A 13,243-nucleotide genomic window follows, 5' to 3' on the forward strand; every position below is an offset into this window, starting at 1 on the left:
GATTTCAGGGGGTCTCATTTTTATATAATTTACTACTGTTACAACCGTATTTAACACAATATTCAGACCAGGACTTATTTCTTTCGAAGCCAATGCTTCTCTGTGGATCATGCAATGTTCCAGACGCACTGACGCGATTTTTGTTTTACAAGTGCTTGTATACCTTGCAATCTTCCGGACATTGAACGAGCACCATCAGTGCATATTCCGACGCAATTTTTCCATTCTATGTTTGCCTAGTTCATAAAATCATTTAAAATAGCAAATAATGCGAAGACTTTTGTTTTGAGTTCTATGGTTTGCAGAAAAGTAGTTCTTCTACTACTGATATATTATCACAAAATCGAACATAGGCAATTAAATGAGCATCTTTATTACTATCTGCTGTTTCATCAAGCTGTATTGAAAACAATTAGTCGCAACTTCGAGAAAAGCTGACACTGTACATCTTCAGCTATATCACCAATTCGACGAGCAACAGTATCATTTGAAACAGGTACGGGCTGCAATTGTTTTGAAAAATTATCTCCAAACATAATTTCTACAATCTCAATTGCTGCTGGCAAAATCATCTCTTCACCAATGGTGTGAGGTTTTTTATATCTAGCTATTTTATATGAAACTTTGTAAAATGCAATTAAAGCTTTTTAATTCACAAAGTTTCTTTTAAAAATGATTTTTGCTTTTTATATGATTTTAATTTCAATTTGAAGAATTCTTTGGGTTATTTGACGTACTCACTATGAAGCGTTTCCAAATGTCGTTTAAGTTTATTAGGTTTCATGCTGCCTGCGGCCAAATGATACACAGGGGCCTTTCTTCTTCATTTACTTCAGTACTGGTAAACCCAAAATGTAAGCATTCTTGAGAATATTTTCTTGGTTTTATTTTCAGAACCATGCTTGTCTGTGTACTTGTTGATGCTTGACTGCTTATTTCTCGCTTAATTGCTTGCTCGCTTACTTCTGCATTAAAAATTTATCCATGAGTCTACATAAATCTGCTGCCGTAAATATTTAATATGGTGAATTGCAATTAACACGAAAACATATATAACATACACATTCACGATATATCCGATAGCGATAGAAGGATCGACTCGAATGAGACTGGCCGGAATTGAAACTTGCGTTATCGAACATTTTCCTTCTTCTTGTGAGAAAACATCTGCGCATGCTCGAGACGGCATCGGTCGTGTGGATTCTCATCCACAAACATTACTTATTTTTTTCTCTTTTGTTTAGTCAAGCTTCTGTTTTATTTCTTTTATTATTCGAAAAAATGTATTCCCAGTTTCTAAATTTAGCTCACCCCGTCTAGGTTAACTTTCATTAACGAATTTTCCTACTTTCTTATTCTTTTAACGTTATCTCCCTGTTTGGATTTCATTTGAAATATAATATTTAAATTTCCCCCGCTTTCATTCGCTTCGTCTGTTCACTGCCCGCTTTGCAAAATGCCAGATGTGGTTTCTCACTAATGTTGGCTCGCTTTTACTCTTTTTTTGGCAGTTAGTTAAAAATAATTTAAAAACAGAATACAAAATGCACAATATACATTATTGTTGTATACTTTTTATTGTAAGCGGGGGGGCGCGATGAAAATTATGATTGAAAACTAGGCCACGAATACTGAAAGGTTGAGAAACGCTATATAACACATTTCCTATTTATTGAGCGTATGAATATTTCTAGTGGAAATCAAACTTATTACATCTTGGTGCTAATAAAGAAATAATTCGATCTTTCAACATCGCTGCAAATTTACTTTTTTCTTAGTCATATAAATGAATTTCACATATATTAAATAGAATCCTTCTTTCAAAGCTTTCAGCAGCAGGAACAAATCATAGAGTTAAATATCTTATGATATAATTAAAACAGAATGAATACGGAATGAAACGGCCTGGGCAACAATATAATCTACTGTTGAAAACTAAAAATTACTTTTTATAGATTAGAATTTAAATAGATATCATTGAAAAAGTAATTTTATTGAAATTTTAGATATTGTCAAAATCAATTTTATATTACAATACTTCCGAAATTTATGTTAAAAAAATGCTAACATTTTTGTCCATTTAAAGCCCTTTTCTGAAATTTAATTGAACATTTTATTACTAAAAAAAATCAACTGCTAATCATAGTCTTTGAATTGCATAATGTTTATATTTATACATATATATATACTAAACTAAACTCAGCGGTATGACAATCCAACGTGGGTCAAGGCCTGCAGCGCTCATATCTGCTTTCGTGACCGCGGGCTCTGGGAAGCGGCGGTCCAACGACCTGCCACCTCACGGATTTGGTCATAAATCTGACATCCAACCCACTGGGGGACCACACTCCCCCGTCGCCCGTGGTACGCCTGTAGCTTCCCGCAAAATGTCGGTAGATGGATAAACATCAAAGAGCCAGAAAATTTGTTTGGGCTATGGGGGGGAGGGAAGGGAGTCAAAGAAACTGAGGGTTTTGAGCGGTCGAAAGGGGAACGCGTGCCGTCTGAAGCTTTCTCTGGTCGTGAATCCGCTGCCACAGGCGGGGGTGGCACCACGAAGGAAGGGTGACAGTTTTATGACGAAATTTTCAGGATATTGTCATTTCACTTTTTTATTCATTTCGTAAACTACCCAGCTGTTAACAAGAATGTTGCTACAAAAGGGATACAAAATAGGATATTCACCAATACAAAAAAAAAAAAAAAAAAAAAAAAATCACATGATTAAGCATTTGAAGAAAAAAAATGAAAAATGTTTGAATTTCAGGGTTGCTTAAGTTATTATTAGAAATTCAGCAAAAAGAAAATTTTAAAAAATTGGAAAAATTCAGAAACAATTTATTATAATAAAAAAAATTAAAATTATTGAAAGAATATTTTTTTAAAATTTAAGATGATGTAAAAATAATATTTGTGCAGTAAGTTTTCTGTAGATATAGTAGAAAAGCATCCAAATTTCGCTTAATTTTTTAATTACTTTAAATTCGAAAAAAATTTTCAAAAAAGCGTTGTGCGCATTTCCACCCTCAAAGGAATTATGTTTGGCAGTTTGGTATTTTTAATTAAACAGCCGGACATATAGAGACAAAACACAGACACATATATTTCTCATTAATAGATATTTTCTTCGTGAACCTTATCAGAGATATTAATATAAACATGCCAACCAATTTTAATGAATGGCATCCTATTAAAAGAAATTTAAGTATTTTTTTTAAATTATGATTGTAGAATATTATGATGTACAATTTATACTTCAAAAATGAGCGAAATCAATCAACAATGAAAATTGACGAAATTGGACTAATTGTTTAGGCTAGATGCTTTGCAACTGTTTCATTCTACAATATTTTTTTTCGAAATGGTGATAGAGAGGGTGGTCAGTAATTGTTTGCACATGAAATAAAAATTGAGGAAATCTGTAGAATAGTTGAAGTTGGTGAACAGGTTCTTTACTCTTTCATAAAGTGTTTTTTTTTTAATATACGAACAAATAATGAATAGTTAATTTCCCACGATGATTAATTACGCTGTTGTTGTTGCTTATTCCCATTGGATTGAACACCAATTCAAACCAAGTTCAAGAGATTGGGACAGAGTGGTGCAGTAGCTTTTGAGGGTAAAGACCCCTGAGCACCAAAGGGCAGAAGTCTGACTTTAGCTCATGTGATGACCCTCACAAACTAGCTCGCACAGCCCCTTTTTACAGGGCCTCTTTCAAAGACCTCACAGAACAGTACACAGGGTAAAGAACAATCATGTCCGAACCAGAACGCCCAGATCACGGAAAAGATGCGCTACCCCTAGGCCAGGGTGCCGGCTTGATTAATTATAATTTATTTTAATCGCTTATGTTGAACTGTTTCATCCTTTTAAGATTAACATTTGGGAGATAAAAGAAAATGAATAAAGTCTATTTGGAAGTAAAGTCGTAATCTTTGTACAAAATGTAAAACATCAGATCTTGAGTCACTAATCACACCTATTTGCTGACTCAAGTAATTTTGTGACAATGACATTCCGGATCGAATTAGTGCAATAAATTACAATCGAATCCGAATAATGTGTTATTTAGCATCTGCAGGAAATCTTACCAGGAAAGAGGTAATCGATTTTATCTACAATGTATGTGGAAATTTAATACTTATATAATAATTCGACCTATTTGATTCTTTTGTATAAGTTTTGAACTAATACAGATTTAACATTTCATTGTTTTCATTGCAAAAACCAATAGATTGTAACTAATGTTCATTTGTGATCTGAAAATTTAAAATTTTTATTATCGATTAATTGTATCCTCATACTGCGGAGGATATTTGGTTTGTATAAAAATGATTGCACAGTTTGTCTATTGGTAGGCTACATCAATGAACGGCAAATGCTGCAAATCATTAGCAAATAAGCCTGCGTATATGAATGCTTGTTATTTCGAAAGCTTTATAGCGATCTTGCATTATTCCCTAACTTTCTAAATAATAAGTAAAACATTGCTATTGGTAAGTACTTGATTAAATGAATTTATAAGATTTGTAAATAGGAATTAATTTATTACTGAAATCTTTGGGCATTTCATAAATTTAATTTAAAATAATATTGTGCCGTTGTAAATGTATTTAAAAAATGTGTATTTTTGTAAAATGTTCTATTAGTTCCAGCTTTATAGAATGCTTTTAATTATGTTTATTTAAATCCTTTTTGATATCTATCTAAAGTCAATTTTTCTATATTGTATTGCTTAAAACTTTCATTTAAATGAAGATTTAAAATTGAAAATTCATAATTCAGACTAGTTGTTGTATGTGAAGGGGTTAAATTAATATTTTTCAATTTTGTAAAACCAAGGAAAAGTTTTAAATAAAGGTTTTTCATTTTGATAGTTTAACTGCTGGGAAAGCCAATAACTTGGCAGAATAAGTTGTTTCAAAAAGCTTATTTTTATTTTTTATTTATTTTACAAATGTTGTAATTCATACTTTAAATACGGTTGATGGTGGAAAAAATAGAAAATATTTACTTTGCCAAATTAGCAAATAAGACGATCTTAAAATTTTGGTACTTCTCCATATTCTATAACTCTCTGAGTTAAAAAAAAAATCTATGAATATGATAACTCAAAAAATTCAACGAAGAAAACTAGATTTGTTGTTTTACGCTGAAATTATTAATTTCTATTGAATTCCTGACGAAATATGTTAGTGAGAAATCTATTGGTTTGTTTGTAGGCTTGTAAGATAAACGGACAATCTGTATAATGCTGCATCTAGATAAATGGAATATGATTTATTAATTTACCATTTTAAATGTTTTTATTTGTTAAGTGTTTTGTTTTAAGTGTTTTTCTCAAACCCATAATTGAATTGATCGTTTATCTGTATATATATTTCTAAGTATGTGAAAACACAATAAACTTGTTGTATGAAATTTGATTTGTCATCTTGGTACCGAAATCATAGATTAATGATATTTTTTTTTCTTTAAAAACAATTTAGAAAAAAATAATATTCTAAAATGTTTACTCGTACATTTTAAATCTAAAGCTAAACACAAAACTTTTTAATTTATAAAAATAAAACTCCAACTAATAATATTTATTTTTTGTGAGAAAACTGCATAGCAAAGAAAAAAAGAAATGCCTTATTATTACTTAACCAACTTAATACATTCTTGCTGAAATGAACTTATTCAATTTTAAGCTGTAACAATCTCATTTAAAATACTGTAAAAAGACAAATGAGAACTTTTTATCACATGATAAGAAAGGAAATATTTTGACATTACTTAATCTACTTATGGTAGTTATGTAGAAATGAATTAACCCACTTTCATAGAGTAAATAATCCATAAGAAAATCTCTATGATATTGTAAAACACTTAATAAAAAAAATTATGTCACAAAAATACGTGGTTAAAAATTATTTAAGCAGTTATTGATATTCCTCTTAAAATGCACAAATCCATTATAATTCTGTAAACATTTCCATAAGATAACCGTTAAGATATTATAAAAAGTCATGAAAGACATTTTTGTTTAATATTACTTAAAAAATGATATTCGCACTAGAATGAACTGACCAACTTCCTGTTTTAAGAAAATCTTTAAGGTATTGTAAAAAACCGAGAAAGAAATTCTTATAATATACCCCGCATTCGTGTCACATTTGCAGATTATTATTTTTACCTTTTGGAAACCTAAATAATGACCGACGTGGAAACATAAATAATGCAAAAAAACTCTCAAACGCTTTGCAATGAAGATAGTTGAACCTAGAGGTACCAATCTTGTTACAAGATTGTTTCTTAGAAAAATAATCCGTACGGGAAAAATATTTTCCAAATTTTTAGATTTCCTATTAAAAATAAAAGAGCTAGTAATTTTATTAGCAACTTCGGAGTATATAAACGTACTTTAAGTATTTTTATGCCAATTTAAATTTAAAAAAATAAAAACTAGTTTTTCAATGATACCAAATTTTGTTTTTAAACTCTCTTCCACAAATTAAATAATTTTTAAAAATTATCCGTAAGTATATTTTGAAACAATAATCGATTAATTACTGCATAGATGATGTGACTGTCTTGAATTTGTATGTCCATTATAACGGTTACTTTATCAAGATATATATATATATATATATATTTAAATATGCAAAATCAGACATATTAAAATTAAAATACTATAATGGCACAATATTTCAATCTACTCATATTTTTCCTTGCTTCGAGACTGATTTACAGGAATCCTCAACACTTGATTTATTTAGACAATATTTAATTTTCCTTTTCCCTGCCTAATATTTTGTCTATTTTTGCTTATATAGACTTAATAATTAAGAAATGCAACGGGTAAGACGTGTGAATTTTCGTAATAGGAAAAATGTAGATTTGAGTATAATTTTAAACAAATTATGTTTACAAATATGTCTAGACTATTTAAATATTTATCTGCTCTTTCTCTTCCTCCTAATACATGTAAACACGATTACACTTCAGGTATGATAATGAAAATTGATATGCAAGTGTACGGCAATTTTTTCCTGTAATTTCAAATCCACATTCGGATTGCTTCTCTACAGTACGATACTCAATACAAAATGAGCTTTATTATAGAAACTTTCTAGAAAGTAAATGAAAAAAAAATTCTGCTAGTTATATGTAGCATCAATATAAATAATTCGTTACGTTTAAAATTGTTTTTAACGATAATTTCAAACTGCTTATTTAAGTTATATGTACTCACTTGAAACTTCGAAAATCGTTCAGAATATCTAATATTTTTTATTGCTTAATAATGCTCTCTGATCCTTTAGCTTTCAAACGATACCAAGATGTTGTCAATATTCGAAATATTTCTCGTGTTATAACGATTTCTCTTGAGGTGCTTTCATTAAAAACTATAGTCACAGTTTTTTTTTCAAACTCATTTTATGAAGAATGATATTTTTCCACTATGTTGCTTCATTCAAACAATCATAACTCAGCAAGAAATTAATCAAATACAATTATTTATATATCAAAATAATCTGTATGAAATAGCAAATGTTTTGTACCTCAATCAAAGTTATATTTATAGAAGAAAATTTTTAATAGCTATTTGAAAGTTAAAATGACAGAAAAAATCTCGCTTTTTCTATTCATCATTGATGAAAAAATTGTTAAAAAAAACTATATATTTTTATAACTTGATTGAGGCAGACAACATGAAGACTAATATTAGGCATCATTTCCAACTAGAATTGTGTGTCTGTACAAATTAGAAGTTAAGATATCATGTTTCAAAAAATAGGCTAATTAGCTCATTAAATATTATTTAATTAATTAATAATTAGTGAAATATGGTTTTTTCTCACTGAAATGAGTTTAAACATATATTAATGACCTACTGTAAAAAAACTGGATTTTTACAGTTAAAATTTTAAAAAATATCTTCTAGTGTGTACGTACACCTTAATTTATGAATATGAATTCTCAAACAATTTTGATTCATATCAAAGGAAAATATGTGGACGAATGTGTGTGTGCGGAGTGCTGAGTGCTGAGTTACTGAACAGTAAAGAGCTACCCTGTTTGTTATATATGTACTTTGCAATGTGCAAATAGACATGTCAGAGTAATTTTTTTATTTGGAGTAATTATAAATTAAACTATATTAATCGCTTTCCCGCGATAACTCTCAAAAGTATTGTTGCACAAAATTAAATTTTAAGCCATATTGAAATATAACGAGGTATTTTTTTCAATAATTTAATTCTTTTGTAATATTTCAGGCAAATTTGTTGGTTTTTTAAAGTAATTTTTGTATATTTTTTAACAATAGAATTTATAGTGGCAAAGAAATTTGAGTCTCTTTCATTTTTCCATGAAATATTTAACTGCGTAATTTCATTCCATTGTTGAAATGTAATGAGGAAAGAGTCTACTTATTATTTAACTGGCTTTGGCAATTAGTTGCCTCATTGGAATAATCGTAGCAAAAATTTCAAAAAAATATTTTGTTTTAAATATTCCATTATCATAATATTGTTAAATTACAAGTCCTGATAATCATCTAACTCTTACTATTTAATTAGTATTATTACTATTTTAAAAGCCTTATACCTTTTATTGAATCTTCTTTCCATTATCATAAAATTTAGGTCATTCTAAGTCTTTAGAGCGCTAATATACATTCAGTGACTTATAATTTTATTATAAATAGTAATAGTTATTATAAACAGTAATTTAGTAATAGTAATTTAGTAATATTAATTAGTAATAGTAATTTAGTAATATTAATTAGTAATAGTAATTTAGTAATATTAATTAGTAATAGTAATTTTTAATAATAATAATTTTAGTAATTTAGAAATAGAAATTTAATAATTTTAATTATAATAGTAATAGTTATTATAAACAGTAATTTAGAGACATTCAATTTTATATTATCTGATTTCTACATGAGAAATCAGAAAATGCAATAATATATTGCAAAATCAATTGCAATTTGACATAATTATTTTTTTATTAACACTAGATGTCGCCTTTGACTGTAATAGGAAAGTTCACATATACATCGAACGGAATGTATCGAAAGCTGCTAAAATAACACAGTTTTAACTAAGTTTTTAACTAAACTAACTAAAATAACATAGTTTTTAAAATAACATAATTTTTTTTGTTTATTTAAAATACTTTGTAGAGGTAATCATGGCCATCAAGTTATGCCAATTTGCCAATTTCAGGAAAGTGCCTAGGAGTTCTTGAACTCAAGGTTCCAAACCTCCGGGCAAAACAGATGATTAGAGTAACAGCATGGCATTAAGATGATTTAGTAAGTAGGTATCAAGGAACGCATAAGAAATTTAGTTGAATTGGATCATTGGTCATATTTACAGAGAAACAACTAATACACAGTGAAATGAATAATACTAGAACACAATACAATACAAATAATAAAAAATAAACAAATCATCTAATAGCATTCATACCTTTATCATAAATATATCATATCAGTTATTGCGAGCAAAACATAAAGTACTTACTATTATTTATCAGAAAAACGTAAAATATCTATCAATACTTATCAGAAAAGCGTAGAATTTCTACTACTATTTATCACAACAAAAAAAACGAAAAATATCTACTATTAGTTATTAGGAAACGTACAATTCCCGCTCTTACTCATCAATTTATCAATTTGATACAATTTTAGTGTTTATCTTTCAAAACTATCAAAAGCTAAACAATCTCTGCGTATAAAAGATTGTACATCCTTTTATATTATCACTACGAACGTAGCATATCATGACATTTTGATAATAGTTGAATTTTTTTAAAAATTCTTATTGAACATACGGTTATTGAAAATCAAAAGTGTTAGAAATAATTGGTAACTTGAAAATTTATTTCAAGCCTTTTCAAATTATACTAATATTTATAATACAAGTAAATTATACTAATAACTAAAGAAAACCTAAACTAATATTTATAATACAAGAAATTTTACTAATAACTAATTAAACTTATACTAATATTTATAGTACAAATAAGAATTAAATAAAACATTTAGTGGAAGTGGGCTGCTTTATTTAATGTGCCAAAGCAGAACATTTTTATTTTAATTATTTTTTTACTTTAGAAATCTTTATATTTTTTATTCAATACCTCTACTAATAATATTATAGAATGTCTGTTTTTGCTCTCTACTTACAGACCACCTGGAGCTACTAAATTTGTGACAAATAGAGTTTGGAAAGTTTGCTTCGTATTTAAATTTTAATTCACTAAAAAAACTAAGTTAGATTTTGATTTAAAAAATATTTTCGCACCAAAACTGACTTTTACACTATTCAAAAATACAGTTGTGGTTTTTTTTTTTTTTTTCAATGAAATCAATATTTCAAGTGCAATCTTTTTAGACTATTATTTTTTTCAAAAAATATCTTTGTATAATTTTCTAGAGTAAAAAGAAATAAATATTTTTTATAAAACATATTTTTATAAATAATCCATAAATAAAGAAAAGACTTTCCTTGACGTTAAGGGAAAAGTTCGCTCTATTAGGCATTTTTTCGAATTTTTAATTTTTCACTTAGGGTTATGAAATATTTTAGTTATATGTATTAAGATATAAATAAAACAAATTTCTTTTTTTTTATTGAAACGAAATATTATTTTTTTTTCAAAATTAAAAAAAATGTATATATTTTTAAAAATTTCAAAATATTTCAGGCAATTCAGTTTTTAATGTTTTCTATTATTTTTTCTATATTACCCAATATAAATTTATTTAGAATAAAAATGTTTATGATTTTTTAATCCTAATTAAATGCTAATTTTTTATAAATATTTTTCACTATATTTACGGAATTTTCATAAGAATTTTTGGTTTTTCGGAACAAAATTTAATTTTTAACAATCTAACAAAACTCGAAATATAAAATACATATTCTATTTTCTTTTAATGTTTAATAGAAATCTTTATCATCAATTCTATTTAATTTCTTCAAAAATTAAAATTCAAAAATTAAATAAAATTTCTTCAAAAATAAAAATTATTCCTAAATAAATAATTAAATTTTTAATAATATAACCAATCAAAAACTTTGCGGAGGATTCAAATTCGTATCGGCAGATCGATAACATTTAGAAAGCTCAGCTTTTGTTTCTCCAAAAACGAAATCTGTGAAAAGTCATCATTGCTGCAAAACATTAAATTTACGAAACAGTAACTGAAAAAGTAGCTAGTAACTAATTCAAAAGGCTGTTTTGTATTCATTTTACGAGAACTATGTAAATGTTAAGCACAAATAAATGTTGTCAATGCAAAATTTATCCGATAATATCGTGATATTCTTATCTTAATATGCAGGAAAAAATCTATTTTAGAACACTTTCCAATTTCTAATAAAATTTCTATTGAACTATTCATCGTATGCTTTTCAAATGGACAGTATGCTTTAAATCTAATATCGACTTATTAAACTGGTCATAGTTTCAGTGGTAAAAGGAAAAGATGAGAACTTCGAGGATTCAAGTCCTTTCTAAAGATAGCATTGTTTACTTTTACCTTCATATATATTTATGTTAATATTAATTGTAGATTTATTGTTTTTATCATTAATATAAATTAGCATATTATTAATTTGCAGAAATTAATATATTAGACATTAACGTAAGCATATTATTCATTAGCATAAATTAATATATTAACCATTAACGTAAGCATATTATTCATTAGCATAAATTAACATATTAATCATTAAAATGAATTAGCTTATTCATTAGCATAAATTAACATATTAATCATTAAAATGAATTAGCTTATTCATTAGCATATATTAACATATTAATCATTAAAAGGAATTAGCTTATTCATTAGCATAAATTAACATATTAATCATTAAAATGAATTGGCTTATTCATTAGCATATATTAACATATTAATCATTAAAAGGAATTAGCGTATTCATTAGCATAAATTAACATATTAATCATTAAAATGAATTGGCTTATTCATTAGCATAAATTAACATATTAATCATTAAAATGAATTGGCTTATTCATTAGCATAAATTAACATATTAATCATTAAAATGAATTGGCTTATTCATTAGCATAAATTAACATATTAATCATTAAAATGAATTGGCTTATTCATTAGCATATATTAAAATATTAATCATTAAAAGGAATTAGCTTATTCATTAGCATAAATTAACATATTAATCATTAAAAGGAATTGGCTTATTCATTAGCATAAATTAACATATTAATCATTAAAATGAATTGGCTTATTCATTAGCATATATTAAAATATTAATCATTAAAAGGAATTAGCTTATTCATTAGCATAAATTAACATATTAATCATTAAAAGGAATTAGCTTATTCATTAGCATAAATTAACATATTAATCATTAAAATGAATTAGCTTATTCATTAGCATATATTAACATATTAATCATTAAAATGAATTAGCTTATTCATTAGCATAAATTAACATATTAATCATTAAAATGAATTGGCTTATTCATTAGCATAAATTAACATATTAATCATTAAAATGAATTGGCTTATTCATTAGCATATATTAAAATATTAATCATTAAAAGGAATTAGCTTATTCATTAGCATAAAATAGCTGACCGACACTTCTGCCAACCCCTGTATCTACTACTGCTCTGGATGCTAATGCCGTGGCAAGACAGAGGCCAATCACAAGAAATTTCCCCTGACAAATCTAAATTATAAAAGAAACATCACAACCACAACTCCAAGACTCAGAACAGGACACCTGAGGGGCATGAGAAACATGCATGATGGCTCCAGACTCTATGAAAATTCAGGCACTGTCCAGACGTGTAACTGGATCCGGAGCATATTTTTAGATACCATTTCATTATTTCAATAATCTTCAAAATAGACATTGGCTGCTCCAGGCATATTTTTTATTCCGATAAAGCTGAAGATGCGGCCAGGGCTGTTCTGCATACTTTTTGTCCAATCTAATTGTCCCTTTTTCTTCCTTTTCCAGCCTTATTTTTTATTGCACTTGACACACGACAACAACAACAAACAAAATTAGCAAAAATTAACATTAACATAATATATTTTCCATTAATTGGATTAACATTGAATGCACACACACACACACACACACACACACATATATATATATATATATATATATATATATATATATATATATATAAATTTTAATAATTTAAAAGGTACTAGTGATAATTGGTGGACCAAATACTTA

General features: G+C 27.2%; 1 protein-coding gene across 2 annotated transcripts in view; it reads left to right on the forward strand.

Moving 5' to 3' along the window:
• Positions 1–4,081: 4,081 nt before the first annotated feature.
• Positions 4,082–13,243, forward strand: part of LOC129969153 (retinal-binding protein-like) — a 73,857-nt gene continuing 64,695 nt past the window's right edge. Inside the window, exon 1 of one of the 2 annotated variants that reach the window (XM_056083584.1) lies at positions 4,082–4,104. The gene's annotated coding sequence lies outside the window, so the exon portion shown is untranslated. Of the gene's footprint in view, positions 4,105–4,310; positions 4,500–13,243 lie in introns of those variants that run through there. The other variant, XM_056083583.1, reaches the window with a different exon arrangement.

Source organism: Argiope bruennichi, chromosome 5 (assembly GCF_947563725.1).
Source record: "Argiope bruennichi chromosome 5, qqArgBrue1.1, whole genome shotgun sequence".
In the NCBI taxonomy this organism is placed as follows: domain Eukaryota; kingdom Metazoa; phylum Arthropoda; class Arachnida; order Araneae; family Araneidae; genus Argiope; species Argiope bruennichi.